Source organism: Varroa jacobsoni, unplaced genomic scaffold (genome assembly GCF_002532875.2).
Source record: "Varroa jacobsoni isolate VJ856 unplaced genomic scaffold, vjacob_1.0 contig03777, whole genome shotgun sequence".
NCBI lineage: Eukaryota > Metazoa > Arthropoda > Arachnida > Mesostigmata > Varroidae > Varroa > Varroa jacobsoni.
The window spans coordinates 4,733-18,929 of NW_019215087.1; the positions used below are offsets into that span (position 1 = coordinate 4,733).

At 43.1% G+C, this 14,197-nt stretch overlaps 1 long non-coding RNA gene across 1 annotated transcript; it reads right to left on the reverse strand.

Annotated features, from left to right (window-relative positions):
- Positions 1 to 1,890: 1,890 nt before the first annotated feature.
- On the reverse strand, positions 1,891 to 4,341 carry LOC147751796 (uncharacterized). Its single transcript, XR_015315888.1, has 2 exons — positions 4,154 to 4,341; positions 1,891 to 3,548 (listed from the first exon to the last, which is right to left on the reverse strand). It is a non-coding gene; the product is annotated as an uncharacterized LOC147751796 (long non-coding RNA).
- Between the last annotated feature and the right edge of the window lie 9,856 nt (positions 4,342 to 14,197).

Here is a 14,197-nt window from a genome sequence, read left to right on the forward strand (position 1 = left end):
AAATAGTCCTTCTTTCTCTGCAGAAAAAGGCACAGGACGTTGTCGATATTAATGAACAGCGCAATGATGTTGTCACTTAAAAGAGAAGTCTCGTGACTGGATGACAATGTGTCGGCCTACGAAGTTTAGGCATTGGCAGGCGGGAGAAACTGTCTGATCCGATAGTGTCTTCCATGACTGACAACCTACTTCGCTGTTGCGGCTAATTCATTCCTTGTCGGCCCGTTGCAGCTCTCGTCCTGCTGTCCTTTGTTGGTTTCTTCCAGGTAAATAAAAAGTAACTGTTTTAAGTGTTCAATTACACTGTTCCTGTAATTCTCTTTTATTGCCTCATTGATTAATTTTCGTTGGATGCGTTTTGTCTGTTGTGGGACTATTTGCACAGACGGGTTTTAGCCCTTGCAAAAGGTATATGACCGCGCCCTAACTATTTTGCTACCTTGCATCAGTTATCCTACTCCCCTCTGTATTCTGCACTCCGGTCGCAATGCTAATGACTGCCTTTCGCGCTGTTGACGCTGCTATGTCACCCTGCTCCGACCATTTCGTTATCTTAAGAAGTTAGCCCTAACTTAGCAATGTCACACGAGTATTAGGCAGTTCGAGAATCCAAACAACGTACCGACGTCAGAAGTTGTTGACTGGCTTCACACAAAATATTTTATACTTGGCAAAAGATTTTTATATAAAAGAAGTAATTATGCAGTTCTTATTAAGAAGCTATTATGACGTTCAAAAAGGCTAAGATGTCTTCACAAAGATATCTCGGCGAAGATATTTTACCAATTCCCAATCGTTTTCAGGATAACAAGTTAAAAAGTTATCTGTTCCTCGATTTTGCATTCGAGTGTATACGAATAGCTTGATATTTACTGGCTAAAAATAAGTGGTTTTTTAGATATACTGCTTTTACCATAGCATTCACATGTCAGACAACACTTAAACCTAACAACAAATCATAAAAATACTTAGGACGGCTAAGACCTATATATATATGGATACGATTGCTGACAGCAGTAGCCTTGAGCGCCCTCTGAAAAGTCCAACCACTTCTCTTACCTCATACATACTTACTATTCTGAGGTAATTTTCCTTTCCGGATCCGATCGCACCTCAGAGGGGACATATATATGCATCAATAAAATGTCATCCTCCTTTTATCGTTGACGGTAGCAGGTGAAGACAAAACAGCGAAAAAGTCGTCATTTTACGCAGTGTTAGTGTAATTTATGATATACTGATTATACATCTGTAATGTATCTAATACTGATCTATAGTAGTCGTCGTCATTGTCGCTTTCATTCGCACTTTTAGGAAAGGTGTGTTTTATAAAATACATGTAAGAGCTATACGGCCCCTCCTTCCAGGCAGCACCTCTCGGAAAGGGCCGGTTAGATCCGTAATACTATAGTTACAAAAAAAGCTGGTCCCAAGACCTTATTCGCATAGGATGAATAACCAGTGATGCTAAAAAAAAAAAACAAAATAAACCTTACATATCTCGAGACAGTTAGTTAGATTAAAGAAGCTATGGTTATTATGATGAGTATTACTATATCACCAAAATCATCACTGCAACAGGAGATACTGCCGGCCGTAGCGCGGACACGAGCAAAGGTCCGCAGAAGCAGGTGCGCGAAAAACAGAGGATGGTACCAGCATCAGCTAAGATCAAAGCTCTTCTCTTTAAGGTCTGGCGACGACGTGCTTTGCGAAAATCTAAAATCGATCAGAGAGGTAGAACATCGGCAATAGATCAACTGATTTGTGTAACTTTAATGATGTAATGTTATTCTATCTGAACGGCGCTGTTGTAGTGCCATTGTAAAGGTTAATTACCTGATATTTAAGGACACTATTTTGTTTCTCTAATCAATGAAAATATATATGTGCTTGATAGCCTGTTGCAGTTTTATTAGATGAATAGCGATATTCACTCTAGCCATAAAGAGATCCGACATTAAGCATCAGGAAATGAAGGATCACCCGACTGGTTGTTGGGCCGACTAATCCGGTCGCTTATCTATCTTGGCCTTCTTTACTTAAAAGTCGATACAGGGGAACTGATTGATCTAGATTGCCTTTCTTAGTAGAGACACTTCTCCCCGTTCTTGTGGGAGTCGTACGTCGCATAAACCAGCTAGTTGCAATTGTCCTTTAGTGCCTAATTACGCCCACTGCAGTCACCTGATCGTTTTACACTATCGAAACTGGACACGCTGGACGTGATCACTCAAATCGTTTGATGACTGACCACATCGTTGTGAGCACCGCACAGCCGAGAGACAAGAGTATAAAAACAACGGGCGACAGCGAGATGGTCTGCATGTACATACGGCATCTCTGCGTGCAGTAAACGACGTGATTGTATCGTGCTAAATGAATACTGGAATTCTGTCATCTGCGTTTGATGGGTATTCCTGCCGATTGGATTTCTATTCATTCAGTTTGGCTTCATCTACCGCATATGCAAACGTAGTACAGCTTCAGATATCTGTCCGAACAAAAAACTGACGCATTTATTGAATTAACCCTATAACTATTTCTTATATCCTGGAATTAAATAAACGGTATTTACTTACATTAATCTCGAGTGAGATAGATAGCCTAGCACGTCGAAATGGCCTACGTTAAGGTCTTGAATTTATCTGTGCTTACAATTAGCATATGAAGTAGAGATGGGACCTCTATGACAACTACAACAGCAGTCTAGAAACACAGATACAGTGTCTGTGTTGTAGCCTATTAGAGAATTTCGTCGCAGCTTATTATTTAGTATAGTTGTTAGACAGAAAACTCACACGTGGACATTATAAGCGATCTTCGCCTTTAACAATAGCGCTTCAATAACGTAAGGCTTCTAAACGACATCGTCGATGCGCTCATCACTTAGAGTCATTGAATACTGCCGCTGGAACTACTTATTTACTTACACAGTTACCTAACATTTACTGGGGTCCAGAGTGTGGCAAATCGCAGCACATCGAAGCTACCGCTGAAGAAAAAGCCCCAAGTCTTTGCCCATTCAGCAATATCGCAGACCCAAGAGTTCGAACGTATGTGATGCACTTATGTAAATTGTCCGTAGACATACGTCAGTGACAAATTTATGAGGCTGATCGTTAGTACGATTCCGCACAAACTGGCTACCCGTGACATTTCGTCCTCCTTTTCCTAAACCTCGCAAACCAATAATACTCAACTTTATTTTAATCAGATACATGTAAGGACCCTTGCCAAGTCATACAAAGCCAACTGATATCTTTCTTGCTGTATTCGGTAGGGGTGTCGAACTATGGCCGCCACACGATGCTAAACGCAGGATGGGTTTGAAATATGCTCTCAACTGGATGATGTTACTGCTGACTTTGTCATAATTATCGTTGATTTTATTAGAGAATATTACGACGTTGATAACAATGCCGTTTTCAATGGCTCGGCCGCTGCGTAAATGAATTTGCAAAAGAGATTGCGTCCAGGATGACGGTGACGACGACGACGGAGAAGAGCGCTACAAAAAGAGGCAACGTTACGCGTCACGGGCGAGACTGAAGTCAACAATAATAAAGCGTTATTTGATAATGATCTCATATATCTGCTTCCATCACACGAGCACGACTAGTAACAGTTGATTAGCTCGAGTCTACAGCACAATGAGTGGAAAGCACGAAACCACAAATACGAAATACACTATAGGACAGCAGTGAAGTAGAGTTACATATGATGCTCTTGATGCCGCTAGGTACGAGTAAAAATCATGGAAACCGCCAATGAAGGAAAGAAGAAGGTAAAAACAGACAATAAAATTACCTATATTGGCTAGGATTAGTAACTATTGAAGCAACTGGTTTATGCTGCCCGCACAGTTCTCATGGTCTTCAGGCAACTTAAAGGGGAATAGACAAGACATGGGTATAATGTAATCATTATATAAAATGAATAATTTTGTAGTTCGACGATGTGAATCATGGGCTGCTTATTACAAACGAAATTTGGTAAAAACTAGATTATATGCTGGAGGCAATTTCGAAACAGGCCAAATTAATATTTCTATATAATAATGTACAATAGCACAAGGTAGCTGTTGTGTTTCTTTTTTAAAATACCGGTAAAAACCAATGGAATCAAAAATAATTTGCGTTCCATAACTTACTCGTAACGTGCATGAAGCCACATAGGCGTTAATCTCTGAACTTTTCCCACCAGTATTACGTGCTTGCTATCAGCTCAAGCGTTCAAACTTCGAGATCTTCAGCTTCGAATGGACAGTTTCACTTCGTTAAATTTCAAAGCATATCATTAGTATTGTTATTATAATTAGAAAAAGACAAGAAGTTTAGAACGTAGCTACTTAGCCGTTAGATATAACTGAAGCTGTTCTCCTACAAAATCATCTACTAAGAGTTTTTAAAAACAAATATACAAATAAACAAAGATAATTAGCCGTACTATCAGATGCACGTATATTTCACATTTCTGCTAATTCTAATCATGAATACTCCATGAAAGCTGCGATGAATTTTGAGCGTAGTATAAAACGTAAGAATTAGACTGCAAAATTATACATATCCGGATTTTCTGTCTAAATCAGTATTTTTCATGGCCGTCAAGTTTTATTAGCCTATTTTGTCTTATTTCGAGTGAATAAGTATTATTTTACTAAGAATGGCAGAAGATTAATAGGTATGGTAATCAATAATCAGAAAAAGCTGCTAAGAACGGGCGTTATCCGACTTGACCTGTGAACCATACGCATTGTTCCAATTTAGAGAGGGGATGGCAGAGTCATAAGTGGCAATCACGTAATTGCACTCAATCACTGAAGGGGATGCTGGGGGAAACAACGCGAGCCCCTTTGTACCGCTTGAGAAGAACATTTTTAAGGTACAATGCCTGTTTGAAGTGGCCTAACTGGGAATATCACGTATTCAGGTCTTAAATGTTATAAGTCAATAGTATGCTACAGTCCTTTCAATTATGTATGTAGGATTTACCGGTTAGTAACTTCGGCTAGATTTTCGTCAAGACGCTCTGCAACTGATAGATGTGCTGCATCATTGAAGTCTATTATACATTCAATAGTACCTAAGTTTGCTCTTCTTCTTTCTCAAAGTTCGACATTTAGCTGGTCACCTCTATTTAGTATACGCCGAAGGCAAAATGCACTCATCTGGAGCCTACTCGGACAACTGAGCCTTCAGCGTCCCCCTACATTTAACCTTTGCTAGGTCGCTGAACATCAAATGCACAAAAAACCAGCCGAGCTGAGCACCTATAGGTTGTAGAAGTTTCGAGGTGACCATGGCTGTCACGGCCCGGCAAGCTCCGCGTTGTCAGCAACCATTCCGCATCCCGTCGTGCTTCAGTCAACATATCTCGCACACTTGCGCTTATGTTTCTGAGTCACAACACCAAGGACGGCACTAGCCGTTACACAAGAAATCAGTGCGAAATTACTTGAGCACCAAAAACATCATCATCATTGTCATAAACAGGCGCAATAATAGCAGCGCGGTCATCATCGACTCTAGATCCCTCACCGCCACCGCCGTTACCACGATGGTCGCCTTTCGGTTCGCCAACATGGCGGTGAGCAAAACGATACGATAAGAAAATGGCTGGATTGTCTGTCAGTTGATAGGTGGATCGATCCACCAAGCCAAGACTACGACAATCACAAGGACGCAAACAACGACACCGGCCATTTCTTGCTCCTGCTGTTGTTGCTGCCGCCTATTTCTTCTATTGCCGCGGTTACTGTCCGTAAAAGAGGCGAAAAATTGGGTACGATGGGTCCGGCAGGACCATGTCGAAATCTTTGTGTGTCCGTTTGTCCAGCTATCCGACCGATGCTGCTGGCTGACTGACTGGCAGGATATTGCTGGCAGCATCAGCTTCTATTAAGTTACTGGTGTGTCGCTCCGCCTGGCGACACGACGTCGTCGTCGCTGCCTTTGCGTTCATCGTCATCCGGAGCAGTAGTAAACTATGACGGTTCTAGGGCAGGATAGAGATCTAGCAGTAGACATGGCTAGTGAGCGAAACCGGAGCAGTCGACAGAAACTGCGGGCGGACTCATCGCTAGCGGCAATGGGCAGTAACCGCTACTAAGCAATGTAAAAATTGGCTACCAACCTAACGACGCTGTTGCCTGTTTTTCTGCTATCGGCCTATTGACGTGAGTTTGAATGTGGTTACAGAATTGAACGGCAACAATAATCACTGTTAAGTACAAATTCAAACTGACTGTTGGCAAAAGTTATAGAATCAGGGCATGGGGTGCTCCTAGGGGAAATTCGAATACCGATAAGTTAAGATATATCGTGCTACGATCGTAGCGGAAGTTACAGTAAACGACCACTAGCCCCGTTACTGCAGCTGGCTACTGACCGGTGCTCACTGCAGTCACGAGTTCCAACGTTCGGCCGCGGATCTGACCCACGTAAAGGTTTCTCTACCCATTGAACAGCTAAAACAAATCAAATAAATATTATAATAAGAAATTGTTCGCGACACTGCACCTGCTAGGAGGACTCATGATATCAGAAACACCCTACTATCACGCAAGCCGTCTATGCCAGATGTTGCAGCGACAGAATATCATCAATACTCGGAAAACATATAATTTGTGGCTTTGGCACGAATAAAGCATAGTGGACGAAGCATTAAGTGGGTTGTCGTAGTTTGGGTGAAGATTCAGATTGTGCACAAGTTACAGTTAGTCATAGATCTTCATCACAAATCACTTGCACTTTTGCACCATAGCCATCGAAGTGACGGCGACGCAATCGCTCTGAAAGGTAAGCGGCATTGGAAGGCGCTAGCGTGGATATCGTCAGAAGTCTTCTGTGTCCCATTAAAAGTAGAGGTCTTTTTTCGACTTAAACTTTAACAAAGCTTACAGTATCGCGAACCCGACCGCAGATTCTGAACCACTAAGCATATGCTTGCATCCTACAAAAAAAAATCCACCCTTGATTTGTTTGGCGTTAAACGGTTTCAGAATACGTTGCTAATGCCAGCTCAACCAGTCGATCTTATCCAACCCCTGGCTAATCGTACAATATGGTTATAATATATTGGCAATCAATGACTAGACCCTGAAAACTACCTATTTCCTACAGATACACGATTACAGCCATCCTGCTCTGTCTAGCATCTAAAAATAGAGCAGTTTCAAATTAAGTTTTCTCGTTTTATAGTCCTACTATGCCCGGAACAATAATAGCAACCATTAAACTAAGAGAATTCCGAAATCGTATACGAAGAATCGATATTTTTTTCACCCCAAAAAAACCTAAGCGGTACTGACTGCTGCGGTGAGAACCCGCAACATAGTGATAAAGCAACACAAGTGATAGAGGGTGCTTGCAGACGACACCTGCTCAAGCGGCAGTTCCGCAGTAGCGCCCGATTTGAGAGCCATACTGTATTTATCGTGTTTCTGACTGACCTGCCAAGCTAACATTCGAAAAGTAACAATAGTAACCGCTACAGCATTGGCGAAAAAAAGGCAATAATAGCCTGAGGAATGTCACACGTTTGGTCTCGCAAGTCACCGAAGCCCAGTTGGGTCGGTATGGTTGAATCACTCGGGCTGCTAGAAGTAATCTCCTACCTGGAACGCTCAGCAATGCGTCGTGCTGCGGCGTTCTCCAACGCATGCCCAGAAAGATTAATGAGCATCAGACAAATAGGAGAGGCAAGCTACGGCCGTAGCGATGACGGAATAGCAAATAGTTTAAAATTTTCTGATATTCAAAACCGACCAGTCAATGACCTGGGCTTGCCTGTGGATGTAAGCAATTACTACGTAGGTGAGCGTACTGTAACAGTTAGATGCAAACGTCTGCTTTGCATTTCTACGGGTATGATACAAAGAGTCAGCGAATGGAGCAGGGATTTTGGTACCGTTGATTTGTCCTACTCACTCCCTGTTCGTCCGTGTGCGTCGTAAGCCCCGGTATAGCAGTGCTTTTGCCTGTACCTTGTAGGGGGCCGTTCACGAAGCTAACCAACGTTCAACGACTAATTTTTCTACGTAATTTCATACAGTGCACGTACATGTCGCGAGCGGGCCCATGAACGTCACCTACTACTAGCGTTTTTGAGGCCAATCATACGATCCGGAGGCGTTTCTAGGTTTCGCTAGATATAGTAAATCGAGGATATGCACGTATGTTATTGACGTTTGTGTCGTGCAAATAGTATTTAAATAGTTTAATTTTTTCAACTTCACGTTGCGAACTTAGAATGTATGTTGGAATCGGGCCGGAGGGGGCTAGATTACCCAATGTGGTAGGCAAAAAGGTTGTTGCCCATTCGTTAGTGCACGTAACGCTTTACCGTGTGCGTATGTTTAGTATTTATTGTCATCACTGCTTTAAAATTTGGAAGAATGCTCATGTTGTACAGTTTAATTCTCTAAGTACGTTACCATTCGTCTAGATAAAGAACAACTACTTAATTCGTACTTTTCAGCCAATTGGTACTCTGTGTTTTTTTTGACACATAGAAATCGATGCAAAAAATCGACAGATAAAAAACAATGCAAACGAATCGTCCAGAATTGTTTTTACATAATTTTACTTGTGTAGTTATTACTAGTCGAATGTTTTTGAGAACCTCTGCGGACCCGTATCACTTCGAACGTTTTGTCAGTCCAGACAAGTAGCAGCTCGTACAAAGACAAAGTGTGATTGACAATTTTACCCCCCCCCGCCCCTTTGTCAATAAACGGTAATCAAATAACTGGTGATTACCCGCGGGAAATTCAAATCGATATGGCGCAATATAATGATATGGCGTGAACGCATAGAAGCACCAAAATCATCTGCATATATGTAATGTGTATCTAATAGTAGATAATATACATCGTAGCGCGTAAACCAATTTCTCCACTGTAATTATATATAGCGTTACTGTGCAATCTGTTCGGTCTGAATAATGTCTGAATGCTAATAACACCAAAAAAAGAAACAACGTCGATTTAGTGCTCTGCTCTGAAGTTTACGGGTCGCAGTACAACTATATAGTTGTATACATATATATATACCCCTATTACTTCAGTATCGATCGAATTTTGGCCTAGGGCCAAAAATGCAAGCCAGCAAAACCGTTCAGGGAAGGACTTCTGCATGCAGACATACAGGGCAATCAAAAAAGACTTCGTTTCAATGACCTAGCAGTGTTTGTCTGCATGTGATCCAAGATCTGTTTCCCACACTTTGCCCTCGCATGAAAACACTATAGTAGGTTAGATGGATGGGTCCGGCCAAAAAATTGTACAAACACGTATACACGGTTTCGAACAAAAATATGCGTGTACGTACATACAAACAAATTTGGCTTTTGGCGAAAACCATTAGTAGAAGACTGTACACTGTTATGGCTTTTTTTATTATCCTGAATATATGTATATACGCTGCGGCCCGCCTGCTTCACCCCATATGATTAACAGTACAATTTGCTTTACTTGTCTGTATTTGTCCTTTGATTGGGTAGATGAATTACGGATCCCCGTTCCCTTTGCCCGCTCCTCGCACTCTTCGTCAGATACTTTCTCTCCGTATGCTTCTATCTATGCGTAATTCTTGCATTTGTGTCTCCAGCATCTGTCTGTTTGCTCGTCTGTCTCCAGCAAATTTCTGTCATCTGCTTGAATTCCTTCTGCTGCCTCGATCGTCCTCTTCGTCACATCTACGAGAAATAGCGTTTGCAAAGCATCCCCGCGAGGCGCACTGCCATTCTCATTATTCTCCCGTATCAACATCATCATCACTACTATCAGCCAATAGTAGCATCATGCTGGAAACCCTCGTGAATTGATTTGTTGGAAGAAGATCCCCCTTTTGCTTGATTTGCCACCTTCCATATATTAGACAGCTGTTGCAGTCGCTTTTCTAAGTGCCTTCTCATGGCACTGCCTCGATAGTCAATCGACTTCTGTGCCTCCGCTGATGCTGTCCGTCTGACCCTCCAACAATAACGACCGGTTTCCGTCTGCGCGCGTGTATTTGGTTTCGGCCAGCAACGTGTGTCACTAGATCTATGCATGTCCACCAAATAGATATCAGTCGATAGTCGGCTTGAATCACGAATACCGCCAAGATGCTAGCCGAACTCTGATACGATTTACATACGCTCAGGAACAAAGTGAACCCGTCGGTAAAAGGCCGACCCAAACCCGGAGCGAGTGACCAAATTATTGTAACGTAACAACCATTGTATGAGTGCTGTTAGTACCGCTTGCTTAACGTTATTGAAGCTTTCACCACTACCCCACGACTACCCTCACTGCCTCTGTGACATCAGTAGCAACTTCATTCGCAGAAGATTTCCTGTGCATCTGTCCTTCATCTCTCTCTCTCTCTCTCTCTCTCTCTCGCTGTCTTGGATACGTCTACCCAGGGAACTACCCGTTGCGTAGTTCCCGCCGCGCAGTACTCCCCTTGCACGCGGGTTTTGTAGCGTTTCGTACTGCTGGTTGGCTGGTGGCAGCTGTTGTTGGGTCGGCAGAGAGTCTCTGCAGTGGTTATGGCAGCGGTAGTCGCGTCTGCGGCGCGGCGACGCAGGAGTCACTGCAGCAGCAGCAGTAACACAGAGTAGTTGGAGCAGCTGTGGCAATGGTGCACTCGCAGCGACGTTGTCCATCGCTAGTTTACCCCTTAATTTAGTCGTTCGTGGCCGCTGTACGGCCGAGTGCGTCCTAAAACTGGCAACCGAGCGTCGCCATTTTAAGTTCAACGTCCCTCTTACCTTTCCTTAATTTGGATCTCGCTTGGGGCGGCAAAGGGGGGCAACAGCAATGCTGAACTGAGATGAATGCTGTGGGCACGCGCACACACATCACACAAATATCCATAGGCAGGTAAACACATTATATACGAATATATGCGTATATACAAAGTTGCGGAGAAGATGCAGCCATAACATTACACATGTGCGTGTGTGAGTGAATATTTTATGTGAGTGCATAAATGCACAGATAACTAACTGAAAGTAAAGACGAAAGATCCGGCGAAAAAACAGACAAAAATTTACTTTAAATGGACAGACAGACAACCAAGCATAATAAACAAAAAATACCTGTATGGAGTAACACACGAACAAACAGATACCAACAAACTATACACTAGATACAGATAAAAGAGTATGCATATATATGATATATATAATTATAATTATATATATATATATATATATAGGTGATTATAAGAGCATATGCGTGTCGCACAAAACAATGGCGCGACAATATGGCCGCAAGAACAACAAACAGTTGTCCGATTAGCCATTGTTACGTGCATTGTTCAGGGTCTGCAGCTTAGCAAAATAGCGACTCGACGAGCACAACGATAACAGCAGTGACACTATGCTATTAAAAAGACGACGACTTCCGTCTTCGAAAGATTGATTCGATGCTTGGCTCAACTTAGAACACATTTCGAAAGTTCCCACGCAACTTTCTCTATTTGCTTGCTCGAATCTTATGGATATCGATCCTTTAAACTACCAATCATGTATTCCATACAAATACTAACAAACTGTCTGAAATGTGTGCGTAAAATTTCGGAAATGTATCACCTAGGACTGATGGCGCCAAGTAGCGAGGACAAAAACTTGAAATACTTACGCTACTCAACACGGGTTTGAGGGATCATTGCGTCAATCCCCTTTCCTTTTCCGCAGGTATAAGTAATATTGGTAATACGCAGTTAGTTAAACTAGAACGTAACGGTTTGGCACAAGCGTCCAGCAGAACTTCTACCGATTAAGCATATTCAATAACATCAACCGGGTTCACATGCACAATACCTCTTGTGCATCGATGGCCTTAAACAATAGAAGAGCGACGGACACCTGGAGTATTTTGTACGAAAGTCAAAATGGATGTTGTTACCTCAATCTTGAACGTTGTTTTTGCCGAGAGCCACAAAACGACGACGATCTTACGAGTGTGTACAGCTAAAGGCAGCTGCGTAAGTTTAAAGAAATCGAAAATTTTCAGATTGCCACAGCCTGAACCTCTGTGCTGTCATGGTAGGTCCGTGATGAAACGCGGCAGTACCAACGCAGGCTAAGGGGTGCAAAGGAAGATGTGGTCGCACTCTCTCTCTCTATCTTTCTATATATATATATATGTGTGTCTCGATTCGCTTGTCTTCATCAAGGCGTTTTGTCTTCTCGGCTGCCTTTTGCGGTTACAATGCGGACTTGCGTCTGCTACTGTCGGCCACCCATCGCGCGATCAGCGAACATATCGCAGAGCTGAGCACTAAAAGAAAGAGAAGAAGCGGCGACGCTCGATTCGATATACGTACACGTAGCCGAAGAATAATAATAGAGAAATTTCATCAAGGGCGATCGCAGAAGAGGTGACCGTGACCACGATGACAGTTAACTGTACGAAGCACAGCCAATACAGCTGTGATGGTCACCAATCGATCATAATAACAATAATAGTATAAAAAGGCAATAACAAAAAGCGAAAAGAAGTTAATGCAAAAACACTAACAAATGAGTCAGTCGGCTGGCGTTTGCCGCCAAACGTACGAAACACATTACAACGCTCGGCTGTCGACAGAAGCTGTTCCGTTCTTCCATTCACGTAGTGAATCTCTTGTTGTCACAGCTGTTAATTAAGAGCAGTATCAGTTAACGTGTCATCTATAAAGAAGAGTGCTTCCAGTTTCTGGTCGTTCGCTCGCTTAACGGAAGCTTTCCTTTTCTGCCGACGGCTCGCTTTGTGACCGTCGAGCGTACGGCCGTCAGTGCAAATGCGTTTATAGCAACGGCGGGGATGACGATGCCAATGTGTTGATTATGATTGTCACGATTCTGTATCGGTGCAGCCGGGAACCACGACGACGACAGTAGGCTAAAAATATTATAGTGGACCATTCGTTGCCCCAAGGCAGAACACCCAGCGCCCTACGTTCAAGTTTAAGTGATCGATTTCTATCGATGCGAAGCCTGGCCGCTGCTGTTGCAAAAGCTCATTCTGCTGCCTATAGATGGGGTGATAGAATATAACTATTTCGTTGGCATTACTGCAGCATTTGCAAGGCGGCCCAAGTCGCATAGCGGTCACGCGCAACATTAGCGGCGCTGGTAGCGATTTGTTAAGCAATTCAACGACACAAATGGCATCGACGATGCTGTACAAACAGACCAATGGCCAATAGATACAGCCACTGTAGCTGGGTTTCGTTTCGTTTTTTTTTTTTCTTAACCTTTTCTTTGCGACTTAGCCCGACAACAGCAGCGGCAGCAGCAGCTCGATTACCGGCGCGTCGTGCCCCTGGCGCGGGGCTTCCCAATAGCAAATTCACTACACCGGCCATTTGCGCGGATGATGCGGCCGCAGCAACTGGATACAAAAAGGGAGACAACAGCACTGCGAGCATAAACTTTGCAGTTGAAGCCAGTCTTGATCGTCTACTTTAACTGCTGTGTTCCTAGTAGCGATCTAACACAGGAAGTTGGGGCGTTTACCTGTGCTTAAAAATTCTTCACCATCATCTCAGCTGACAGCATCTATTGTACGTCACGGTCTTCATACTCTATTAGAACTACTGCCGGCACGACGATAGTCTATGGCCGAATAAAGTACTATTATAGACTGGCCAAAGGCTGTATCGCGTATAGCTAAGACACCGAACGGAAGAAGTCTTGATACATTAACATTATTGATTTTATAGTGACTATGTCGAATAGAATATTTACATAGGATTTCGGTTATTATAGACGCCCTTCACGCTAAGTATCCACCAATACTCTGATGCATGCGACGAAGCTTGCGTACTTTTCAATTCCACTGCTAGTCTCCATTGCGATCGTACCTTACGATGGAACTGTTCTTGCAGCCCTAATTAAAGTGCTTCTAGATCTTGAGAGCAGATTGCCATAAAACGGGATTGAACGTACTATATACACCCGTTTAGTACGTACACTGGCCTGAACACGCACGTGTGTACGTAGAAGTGTCACAGCCAGTGGAAACTGTGTGGTTGTGGTCCTATTCGGTCAGTAAGACTTGAACACCACAATCACTATCTGTTCGTAGTATAATAGTTTTAGAAGGCATTTAGTCGGTTCAAGCCCAAGTAGCAGGCTTCTGCTATTCAATCGAATAGTTTAAAAATGATTGTCTAGCTGAACGGCCTCAACGCTGGGAGGAACCGACCGTTAGCCAACG